The sequence below is a fragment of the Phaseolus vulgaris genome, chromosome 3, assembly GCF_000499845.2.
Source record: "Phaseolus vulgaris cultivar G19833 chromosome 3, P. vulgaris v2.0, whole genome shotgun sequence".
NCBI lineage: Eukaryota > Viridiplantae > Streptophyta > Magnoliopsida > Fabales > Fabaceae > Phaseolus > Phaseolus vulgaris.
The window spans coordinates 26,987,475-26,999,514 of NC_023757.2; the positions used below are offsets into that span (position 1 = coordinate 26,987,475).

Below are 12,040 nucleotides of genomic sequence, written 5' to 3' on the forward strand. Positions count from 1 at the left end.
AACCCATGATTTGGACATTTTCTAAGTAACATTTTAAATCTTTCCCATGTCTCACATAATGATTCATCTACTCCTTGTCTGAACACAGAAATTTCAGACTTTGCTTTGATGTAGCGAGAAATTGGAAAAAATCTTTGCAGAAATTTTTCCTCTACCTCCTTCCAACTAGTGAGACTCTGATTTGGAAGTGATCTGAGCCAATCCTTAGCCTTTCCTGCCAATGACAAAGAAAACAAACGCATATAAGCATTTTCAAGATCACTTGATTGAAAGCCCATTGTTCCCACCAATTCATAAAATGTAGACAAATGTGAACATGGATCCTCATGATCCATTGCTTTGAATTGATGAGTAATGATGAGAGTGAGAAAAGTAGGATTTATTTTCAAGGCCTTAGCGGTAGCAGGTATTGCGATACTAGAATAATGCCTTGGTCCTTGGTACATGACATAATCTCCAAGTGTCCTCTTAGGAGGTGGTGCTTGTTCTTCTGCCATGTTGCTTTCTTCCTAAAACATATTAGTGAAAAAAAAAAGAACAGAGTATTTTTTTTTAAAGTAAAATAAAATAAAACAATTCTGCAAAATAAAACAAAAATAAAACAAAAACAAAAACAAAACACTAAAATGACGTTAAGAGAAAAATAACAAAAATATTAAAAAAAATATACAGATAAAACCAAAACTAAAAACAGAATAAAAGAAAACACATAAAAACAAGAAATAACGTACATAAAAATAAAAAATAAATACTAGAAATAAAATAATAAAATAAAATAAAGTTAAACAAGAATAAAACTGAAAAGTATAATTGTAAACAACTAACAAAATTTCTAACTAACTTACGTAAAAATAATTAATTAAAACAAATAAATAATAACTACGTAAACCTAAATAAAACTACCTACAAATAAACTACGTAAACTAAACCTAAAAGCAAAAAAAAAAAAAAAAAATAAAATAAAATTTAAGAAAAGAAAACAAAATTAAAATCAAAATAAAATAAAATAACAATAAAAACCAACTAACATAAATAACGTAAAGAAAAAAAATAAAAACAATTTTTTTTTAAAACAGAAAATCTATAAATTAAAATAAAATAAAATCTATAATGAAATAAAATAAACAAAATCAAAACAATTAAAATATTTACAATATTTAGGAAATTATACTCAACAAATTAAACTTGTCCCCGGCAACGGCGCCAAAAACTTGATGACTTTTTACGGCAAGTGCACCGCGTTTGTCAGAAGTAATAATTGTCCCTAAGGACGGATATCGATCCCACAAAGAACAGTGAATCATCAAGTATAATATTCGCTAAATATAACAACAGAACAATAAAAAAGAGTGTGAAGTGATTATGTTGGCACTGATCAATAAGAAAACAAACAAAGAATTAGTTGCTTCAATTGGAAAAATTGGGATTAAGTTTTATCTCTCTCACTCTCATATATTTTGATTAGCATGTTAATATTAAGTTCTTTAATTGAAATTGATGCCCGTATAAAAATCATTTATATCGATTCCTCGCATATAAAATCCTTAAGAATGTTCCCTAACTATCGATCCCTCGCATACTTATAAGAACAACTTAGAACGAAGCTCAGACGTTTAATAGCAATTAACATTTCAAGTCTATTCCTAGCACTTAAATATGTTAAGTATTGTTGTTTAGGTCTGAACCCTAAAAATACCTCCCGGTCAGATTTAAGATTCTCAATTTGTCACGGATAATTAAAAGTAAAACAACAATACCAATAATCAATCAAGAACTGAATATTAATATATAAAATATCACCTCAATACATAAGAGTTTGAGCAGATTACTCCCAATCCCAAAGGGTAGAATTAGCCACGCATACTTCTATCACCTTCCATTCTCCCAATTGGGTTACAATTCACTCTATGGTGTTTTCCTCTCAATCTGACACCCTAAGGTTGAGCCTCTAGCCCTCTATTTATCCTAGTTTTCTAGGGTTAGGTTGTTTATTGTGTCGCGCTAATGGGCTAAATGATAAAACATAAAAAGGCCCAATCTTTCTTTCTTTTTTTCTTTCATTCTGGGACCTTCTATCTTTATCTTTTTGGCTCAAATCATTCATCTTTAATCCAAATCTCCAATCTTCCTTAGAAATCTGCAATTAACACCAAATTTGGGAATAAAATACTATTATTCAAATAAAGATCATAAAAAATGTAAAAAGATATAAATTCATAAATTAGGGATTATTTTATATGTAAATTAGCAATAAATTCTCATAAGTGCCTATATTTTAATATGAAATATTACTGAAATTAGACACTTATCAGAAACCTGCAGCAAAAGGAGTGAGATTAGTAATATTGAAATAATTACTTCCAAGATAAGTAGTAGGCAGATCTAACTCATAGGCATTATCATTAATCCTCTTGATGACTTGGAAAGGGCCACCACCACGAGGCATAAGTTTGGACTTCCTTAGAGAAGGAAATCTATCCTTTCTCAAATGAAGCCAAACCCAATCGCCGGGCTCAAAGATTAATGCCTTTCTCCTTTGGTTAGCAGTGTCAGCATACTTACCAACTTTCTTCTCAATTTGTAACTTGATGCGGTTATGCAAATCCTTAATAAAAGAAGCCTTTTCAAAACCGTCCTTGCATAGAACCTCATCAAGTACAGGAATAGGAAGAAGATCTAGTGGTGTGAGGGGATTAAACCCATAAACAACCTCAAAAGGAGAATGGTTAGTGGTGGAATTTACTACCCTATTATAAGCAAACTCAACATGAGGTAGTAAATCCTCCCAAGCCCTTGGATTCCCGGAAATAAAGCATCGCAATAATTGACCCAAAGTTCTATTAACCACTTCAGTTTGACCATCAGTTTGAGGGTGGCAAGTAGTAGAAAACAGAAGTTTTGTGCCAAGTTTCCCCCATAAGGTCCTCCAAAAGTGACTTAAGAACTTAGAATCCCTATCGGATACTATACTTCTAGGAAGTCCATGTAAACGAACAACTTCCTTGAAGAAGAGATTTGCAATATGGCATGCATCATCCACTTTGTGGCATGGAATAAAATGAGCCATTTTAGAAAAACAGTCCACTACCACAAAGATGGAATCCTTACCCTTCGATGTCTTGGGCAGTCCTAAGATAAAATCCATAGAAATATCAACCCAAGGCATTGTAGGGATAGGAAGAGGGGTATATAAACCATGGGGTTGGACCTTAGATTTAGCCTTCCTACATGCTATACATTTATCACAGAAGGTATGTACGGATTTGCACATGTGAGGCCAAAAGAAATGTTCATGCAATGTGTCTAAAGTCTTAGCTACCCAAAAATGTCCCACAAGCCCACCCTCATGAGCCTCTCTAACAAGAGATTGTCTTATGGATCCTTGGGGAACACAAAGTCTTTTTCCTTTGAAAAGAAAACCATTATGTAAGAAAAAGTCTTTGTGACCTCCCTTGGAACACTCTTGATAGATTAGAGAGAAATCTAAGTCATCATGATAAAGTTCCTTTATGTGATCAAATCCTAAGTATTGAACATTCAAAACATTTAACAAGGTATATCTTCTTGAAAGAGCATTGACAACCACATTAATTTTACCTTGTTTATGTTTGATCACTTAAGGAAATTGCTCAATAAACTCCACCCACTTAGCATGTCTCTTATTAAGCTTGCTTTGGCTTTTCAAATATTTAAGGGACTCATGATCACTATGGATCACAAATTCCTTTGGAAAAAGATAGTGTTGCCAATTTTGCAAGGCTCTAACAAGAGCATAAAGTTCTTTATCATAAGTGGAGTAATTGAGATGACTCCCTTTGAGTTTCTCACTAAAATAAGCTATGGGGTGTCCTTCTTGAAGGAGAACGACCCCAATGCCTATATTAGAAGCATCACATTCTATTTCAAATGTCTTAGCAAAGTTAGGAAGGGCTAGAATGGGGGCTTTAGTTAACTTATCCTTCAAAGTTTGAAAAGCGTTTTCTTGCTCTTGTCCCCACTTAAAAACCACATCCTTCTTTACTATGGCATTTAAAGGTGCGACAATTGTACTAAAGTCTTTCACAAACCGCCTATAAAAACTAGCAAGTCCATGAAAACTTCGTACTTCATTGACATTGGTGGGTGTAGGCCAATGTTGAATTGCTGCAACTTTTGTTTGATCTACATGCACCCCTTTATGACTTACCACAAACCCTAGGAAGTCTATATGATCTAATGCATAGAAACATTTAGCATGATTAGCATACAATTTCTCCTTCCTAAGGGTTTCTAATACTTGTCTAACATGTGACTCATGATCTTCTAAAGACAAGCTATATATAAGAATATCATCAAAGTAAACCACAACAAACTTGCCAATGAATGCTCTCAAAACATGATGCATGAGTCGCATGAAGGTACTAGGAGCATTAGTCAAGCCAAAAGGCATGACCAACCACTCATATAAACCAAATTTGGTCTTAAAAGCGGTTTTCCATTCATCACCATGTTTAATTCGAATTTGATTGTAACCACTTTTAAGATCAATTTTGGAAAATATTTTAGACCCATGTAATTCATCCAACAAGTCATCTAACCTAGGAATGGGATGCCTATATTTGATGGTAATGTTATTTATAGCGCGACAATCCGTACACATCCTCCATGTCCCATCTTTTTTTGGGACAAGTATGACAGGCATAGCACATGGGCTCATGCTATCTTGTACCCACCCCTTAGCTAATAAATCCTCAACTTGTTGTTGAATTTCTTTGGCCTCTTGGGGATTGGTCCTATATGCAGGGCGATTTGGTAAATAAACCCCGGGCATGAAGTCTATTTGGTGTTCAATCCCTCTTAGAGGTGGTAAGCCTTTAGGAGGATCTTAAAACACATCTTCATATTCCTTTACCAAATTGTCCAAACATGTGGGACTATCCTTAGCCGACTCACATTCAATAGGTCTAGGAATAGCTAAAAAAATAGGCTTGTGAGTAACTATTACCTTTTTAACTTGTTGGGTAGATATGAGAAGGCTTCTCTTGGAACTTTGTTTATCATTTTCTTTCTCTCTCTTTTCTCTCATTTTGACTTGGTCCTCATGCACTTCCTTTGGAGAGAGAGACTTAAGAATGACTTTGTGCCCATGGAAGTTAAAAGAAATTTTGTTGGTAAAGCCATCATGAAAAACTTTTCTATCAAATTGCCATGGCCTACCTAAAGAATATGAGTAGCTTCCATTGGAACAACATCACACAAGACCTCATCTTTATATTTACCAATGGAAAATGTAATGAGGACTTGGCTTGTTCACCACTAACTCACCCACCTCACTCAACCATTGTAACTTGTAGGGCTTGGCATGAGAGATGGTAGGCAATCCAAGTTTGTCTACCACTCTTGTGCTTGCCACATTAGCACAACTCCCCCCATCCACAATCAAAGAGCATACCCTATCATTAATAAGACACCTTGAATGAAAAATATTTTCTCTTTGAGTGTCATCAAAAGGTTTTAAAACTTTTCCAAGCATACGTCTTATTACTAATAGGTCACCCTCATGTGGGCTTTCACTCTCACTCTCACTTGGGGATCTAGAAGGTGAGGAATGTCTAGAAGATTCAGACTCATGCTCACTACCATCTACCCCATCATGCATATACATAGTTCGTTTGGAAGGGCAATTAGAAGCAATATGTCCATAGCTTAAGCATTTAAAACACTTCTTACTAGACGATTTAGGTGGAGATTTAGGCCTAGAAGTGGAAGTGGAAGGCTTAGACTCTCTAGGTTTGAAAGTAGAGTCCTTAGAAGGGATATTTGAAAAAGTGTTATTTTTATTTTTCCAAGAAGAGTGGTAGTAGTTATCCTTAGAAGAATTTTTGAAAGCATTTTTCCTTGCAAGTTGATTTTCAATTTTACTAGCAAGGTGCACCACATTTTCCAAAGAAGAATATTCTTGCAACTCTACCACGTCTTGAATGTCCCTTCGAAGGCCACTCACAAACCTAGCTATCTTAGCTTCCTCACTCTCATCCATATTAATTCGAATTAAAAGCGTGTCTAGTTGTTTAAAGTAATCATCCACACTTAGCGTGCCTTGATGAAACCGTTGGAGTTTCAACATTAGGTCTTTCCTAAAGTGTGGGGGTACGAATCTAGCGCGTAAACATGCTTTCAAATCGTTCCAAGAGACCACGGACGGCCTCTTGTGTAGGTCAATGTCCATGAGATATTGATGCCACCATTGCATGGCATAGTCCAAAAATTCTAAAGAAGCTAATCTAACCCTATGCTCATCTCTAACCCCATTTACATCAAAAATTTGCTCAACGTTAGCCTCCCATCCTAAGTATACATTGGGATCACTTTCACCACTAAAGCTAGGAAGTTTTACATTAGGAGAACAAGTGCCAGCCACATGTTGGCGCCTCTCTTCATGGTGATGATGCCTTGGCCATGCATTGTCTTCATAATAACCATGAGAAGAATGAGAATGTCTTGAAGAATGCCGAAGAGGAGGATGAGGTCTTCTCTCCCGGTTTTGATGGATTTCTTCACGGCTTAACTCCAAACTTTGGAGCCTTGCCTCCATTTGTCTTATCACATCAAGATAGTGAGCATTGGATTGCTTGGCATTCTTTAAGTCTTAAAAAAGGGCTGCTTTTTGAGGTGAGCAAGGTTTGGAGGATTCTCCACTAGAAAAATGAGCCATGATCACAAAATACAAAAACAGAAACAAAGAGTGAAAGAAACTTGTTAGACAAATAAAGTGAGATATAGGTTGCTGGAAAATGCCCAAGAAAGTACTCAAACCACTCCAAGAAAAGATTTTGTCCTCAAACAAGCCTTTCTTGTGGAATGGAGGAACTTCAAATGAAACAATGTCACAGCAAACCAACTTACTTAAAAACAAGTCTCCACAAAACTTTTAGAAGAACAAAAAGACAAGCAAGAAAAGGTATAAACAAGAAAAGCTAAACCAAAAACAGAAAGCAATGTATGACAAACTGGAAAAGAATATGAATGAAAGACAAGCAAGAAAATAAGGAACTCAATGAATAAAGAAGGCACACCAAAAGAGTCCTAAAGAAAAGTGCTAGAGTAGATTAAAGAAAACAGAAAACAGCTACTAGAAAAAAAAATTTAATGCAAACTGTGCTATGTTTATAGATTTAACTGGAATGATTGAAAGCGAACTGGAAAGTGAAAATTTAACCACAGAAACTTCAATGTCTTAACTCAATAATGGCACTGGAATGAGGCAAAAACAGTAAGCCAATTGAGAGAAATAAATTTTTCAAAATTGCTGCCCAATTACCGTATTTTTTTTGGCAGAATTGTACACTTTCCGTATTTTATTTATCATTTTTTGTGTACTTGGAATTTTTGAGTACTTCTTTTTGCTATGGTTTTGTAACACTTTGAAGAATGTAAATCCAAATTTTCACAAATTTCCCATGAGCCAATTAATTGCAGTAAATTGAAAACAGTAGCACGTTTGTAAGAAAACAGAGGAGCCTATTTAGGAATGAAAAACAGTATGATGAACTAACAAAGACATAATGGAAAGTATGTAAAGGAACTTGTATAGAATGAGAATACAAGCATGAACTCAAATCTAAAAATGAAAATGCACAAAGGATCAAGCAATAAACTCAAAAACAGAAAGTAAACCAAAGCAAGAAACAAGCAAAGCAATAAAAGTACTACAAGAAGTAATGACATTTATGGAATAACATGACTAAGACAAAACTTGACATGATTACAAAATTAAAAGACATATCACAAGATATAACAACAAGTGAAAGGAAGCTTAAGGTCAGCTCTAGGAAGGAGAGTGCCATTCCAAAAGAGCAGCCATACTCATATGAACAATGAGTGCCATAATCCTTTTCACAAACACTTGGTGTAACAAAAGAAAAACAGCAAGAAAACTCAAAATAAATCCTAAAACTGAATGGTAAACAACTTGAATTAAAGAGCTCTTGAAAGTAAAGTGCAATACAACTCAAAATTGAAGCAAAAAACAAGCCTAGACTCTAGATACCACATGATGTGAATGCAATAACAAGAATACATGATTCTTTGACATTCTTAGGAGCAACTTGAGTTGGTCATGAAATGACACTTTACTTAGAATTGGATCAATGTTCTAATTCAAGAACTCACCAAGACTTTGCACCAAACCAAAGCTCATATGGAAGTCCATATATTGTCAAATGGAATCAAACAACAAGGAATGAAGAACAACAATTGAAAACTAAACAGAATTGAAAGGTAAAGCTACTGTACCGAACAGAAATTGAAAGCTAAGCTAGGAAACACAAATGTAATCGGTGGAAAAGAATGAAGAACACTAAACATGGTAAAATACCGAATGGAGTTGAAAGAAATGAAAGGAAGAAGACTTATGGAGTGAAGCTTGCTGGATTGAGACTTGGAAAATGTAGTCACGCCACTTGGAGCCTTGTTCCAAGATAAGTGATAGAATGCCGCCACTTGAAGCCTAAACCCTAAACCCTAAACCCTAAACCCTAATTAGGTGTTTAGGGTTTAGGGTTTAGGCTTCAATCATTAAGAATACTTCTATGTTCAAACACCTAATTAGGTTTTTTGCCAAAGTCATGATTGAAGCCTAGAGGTGCAAAAAAAATTGAGAATGAATTAAAGACAGAGATTGTGGTAATTCAAATGTCCTTTTGAGAGTTTTCTGCTATAGTGAAAAAAAAAACAAAGGTGGTGGAAGGATTAAAAAATAGTAGCAGGGATAATATTCCCCATATGGGAAGACCTTCGAGAGCAAACCCTAACATAAAGATCAAAGGAAGCCTTACTATGTACGTTGGTCTCACATAAATGGAATCTTTCATTCTTAGTCACAATCTGTCATTGGATGTTTTAGATATGGTAGACCTCACATGATAGGTTTTATCCTCAACCAATTCTAGATGTGGCTTGCCCCATATGTGATATATGTGGTCATGCAACAAAGGGTTGTACAACTAAGTTGGTAGCAACCCCTTTTCGTGGAGTGCAACAAGTACCACATGGTATGAATTAGAGCATAGAGCAGCTAGTATAGTATTTGTCATTACTGTAGTCAAATCTTCATAATTGGATAGTCTAGCGAGATGTATGAGTTATATATTTGAGGCACACTTTCTATAATTTGATTTTGGGGCAACCATTTTTTGTGTCGTCTACTGTGTTAAGAACCTTAAGTTACTAATTGATGGGTTTGCATTTCATGACCGATTGTTTTGTTGATCAAGAGTGATCAAAGGCTTTGAAGAATCCAAATCCAAGTGTTTGATGCAAGGCTGGAGTTGCTATTGTGTTTAGGATAGGATCTGGGTAGTTTAATTGTGTAATTCACTCTTTGTTGAATCTAAAGCTAAAGTGTTTTTAAAATCTTTTAAGATTAAAGTGTTTTTCAAACTAAGTGAAAAACAACCTGTTGTTTTGTTGAAGCAACCGATTGTTTTACTCTTAGGTGCTTTTGAAAAGGTTGAAAACTGTTTTGGTTGGTTGACTTGCTGTCAAACCAAAACAATCGATTGTTTCGTGATTTCAATCGATTGTTTGTTTGAAAATCCTAACAGGATTCTGTTTTGTTAGTTGAGTGTGCTTTAAATGTTTTTCAACTGAATACGCTCCTGTTTTAAATGCTTTGACCAATCTTTGAAAGCTATAAATAGTTTGTTTATGTTTTATAACAAACAAGAAAAACATATTTGAGTTTTTCAGTTGTGAGAGATTGCTTTCAAGTTTTTGAACATTCACTTTTCAGCTTTGGTTTTCTCAAGAGAGAGTGGAATAGGATTACATCTGTATTGATTTCAAATTGTTCTGTAAACAAGTGTAATTTGTTCTGAATACTTTGTAATTTCTGGTGTTGTAGCCAAGGAGTGTTGTGTGCTCTTGAGGTTGTCAATATCAACATTCTTGGTGTGTGTTGTGCCAAAGGAAGTGTGTTTCTTTAAGGGTTCAAGGTCACTTCATTGGTGGTTTTGTGTGTAATCTGTATTAATTGCTTAGTGGATTGCCCAGTGGCTTATGGGGACTGGATGTAGCTATTGGTTTAAGAGTGAACCAGTATAAATTGTTTGTGTATCTCTTTTTTCCCTTAAAGTCATTTAAATTCAGTTGTTATTGCTTTACTGGTATAAACAACCGATTGTTTCGAAGAAACAACGGATTGTTTTTCAAGTGCTTTGTTGTTTTGTGCTTTATATCTTGGCTAACTGAATTTCTGATTGAGTTTCATACAATTCATCAGATTCAATGTTTCTCCCTTGGAAGGCTCTGATGACTTTTCACGACAAGTGCATCGCGTTTTCAGAAGTAATAATTTGTCCCTAAGGAAAAAGTGTGTTGAAAGTGGTTGTGTTGGCGATGATTAATTAGACAACAGGCAAAGAATTGGTTGCTTCAAGTTGAAAAAATAGGGATTAGGTTTCATCGTTCTCACTCTTATGTATTTTGATTAACACGTTAACATTATGTTCTTTGATTAGGTGACTTCCTACATTGCACTGATGGGGCTTATTGAAAAAATATAAAAATGCTCCAATTTGTTTGACGCATTCTCGCTCAAGCGAGAAAGGCGTTGTTTTTCGAAAAACTTCACTGGAGCATTTCTCACTCAAGCGAGAATGAGCTCATTTGAGCGAGATACTCCATTACTGAGTTGGATTTTTTTTTCTCTTTTTGTGTGTTTCTGGGCCTTTCAGCTTTCTCTTTTTAGCTTATATCATTCTTCTTTAGTCCAAATCTCCATTCTTCCCTAGAAACCTGAAATTAACACCAAATATGAGAATAAAACGCTCTTATTCAAATAAAGATCATAAAAAATGTAAAAAGGTATAAATTCATAAATTATAGATTATTTTATATGTATTTTAGCAATTAATACTCATAAGTGTCTATATTTTAATATGAAATATTACTAAAATTAGACACTTATCAGGCTCATGTGTTGTTTGTAAAAAACAATGATGGCTCATTTTTTCTAAGTACAAACAGTTAAACAAGTGAACAATCAAAAACATATATCTTATTCCTATTATTAATGGTCTAATTGACCAGTTGCATAGGGTAATTTTACTTTTCAAGATAGATCTAATATCAGGTTATCACCAAAATTTGGTTAAATATAAAGATATTTCAGAGACAACTTTCAAATCAAAGTATGGTCATTATGAATTTATGATTATATCATTGGGAGTTGCCAATTCTCCAACAATCTTCATGGATTATTTAAATCAAATCTTTCAAAAAATTTCTTAATAAGACTGTGGTTAAACTGATAAATGATATCTTAATCTACTTACATCCTCAAGAGGACACATGGAGATCATCTTAAAAATATCTTGAATATTCTAAGAAAAAAACAATTTTATGCAAAGTTGCCAAAGTGAGTTTTTTATGTTTGAAGTGAAACTTTTAGGATATGTCATCTTGGTTCAAGAGATATCAGTGGACCCTTCTAAGTTGAAGTTTTTCATTAGTGAGAACGTCGTAAGAATGTTTCTAAGATTAAAAGTTTTGTGGGGTTAACAAATTAAAGGTTTCTCCAAAATAAATTGAACAAAATTGACCATCCTTTTGCTTTGACATAGCATTTTGAAAGACGTTATGAAGAATTTTATGATGTTTCATATTTGTGTTCTAAAACAAGACAAGAAGGTTGATATTTATGCCTCCAACAATTGAAAGTGCATAAAAGTAATTATTCAATTCATGATTTGGAGTTTAAAGTGACTTTAGATATTTAGAGACATTACCTATATACAACCCGTTTTGATATATTTAGTTATCAAAATCAAAGATTTCGATATTTGTTTGATCACAAGGAGCTCAAATCAAGGTATAGAGGATGGCGGAAATTTCTAAAAGAATATGATGGCCAATTAATATAAATCATTTTAGAATTATAGTGTCTTGATAATATCTTGTTAGTAGCTTAGTCTCATGTTTGTTACTTATGTAATGACCTATTATAAATGTATTGTGTACATGAGCATATTTAGGTGTACACAAGCAGATTTAGGTGTAT

The 12,040-nt window shown here is 34.1% G+C and overlaps 1 pseudogene; it reads left to right on the forward strand.

Moving 5' to 3' along the window:
* On the forward strand, positions 1–106 carry LOC137808890 (small nucleolar RNA R71; annotated as a pseudogene).
* The last annotated feature ends 11,934 nt before the right edge of the window (positions 107–12,040 follow it).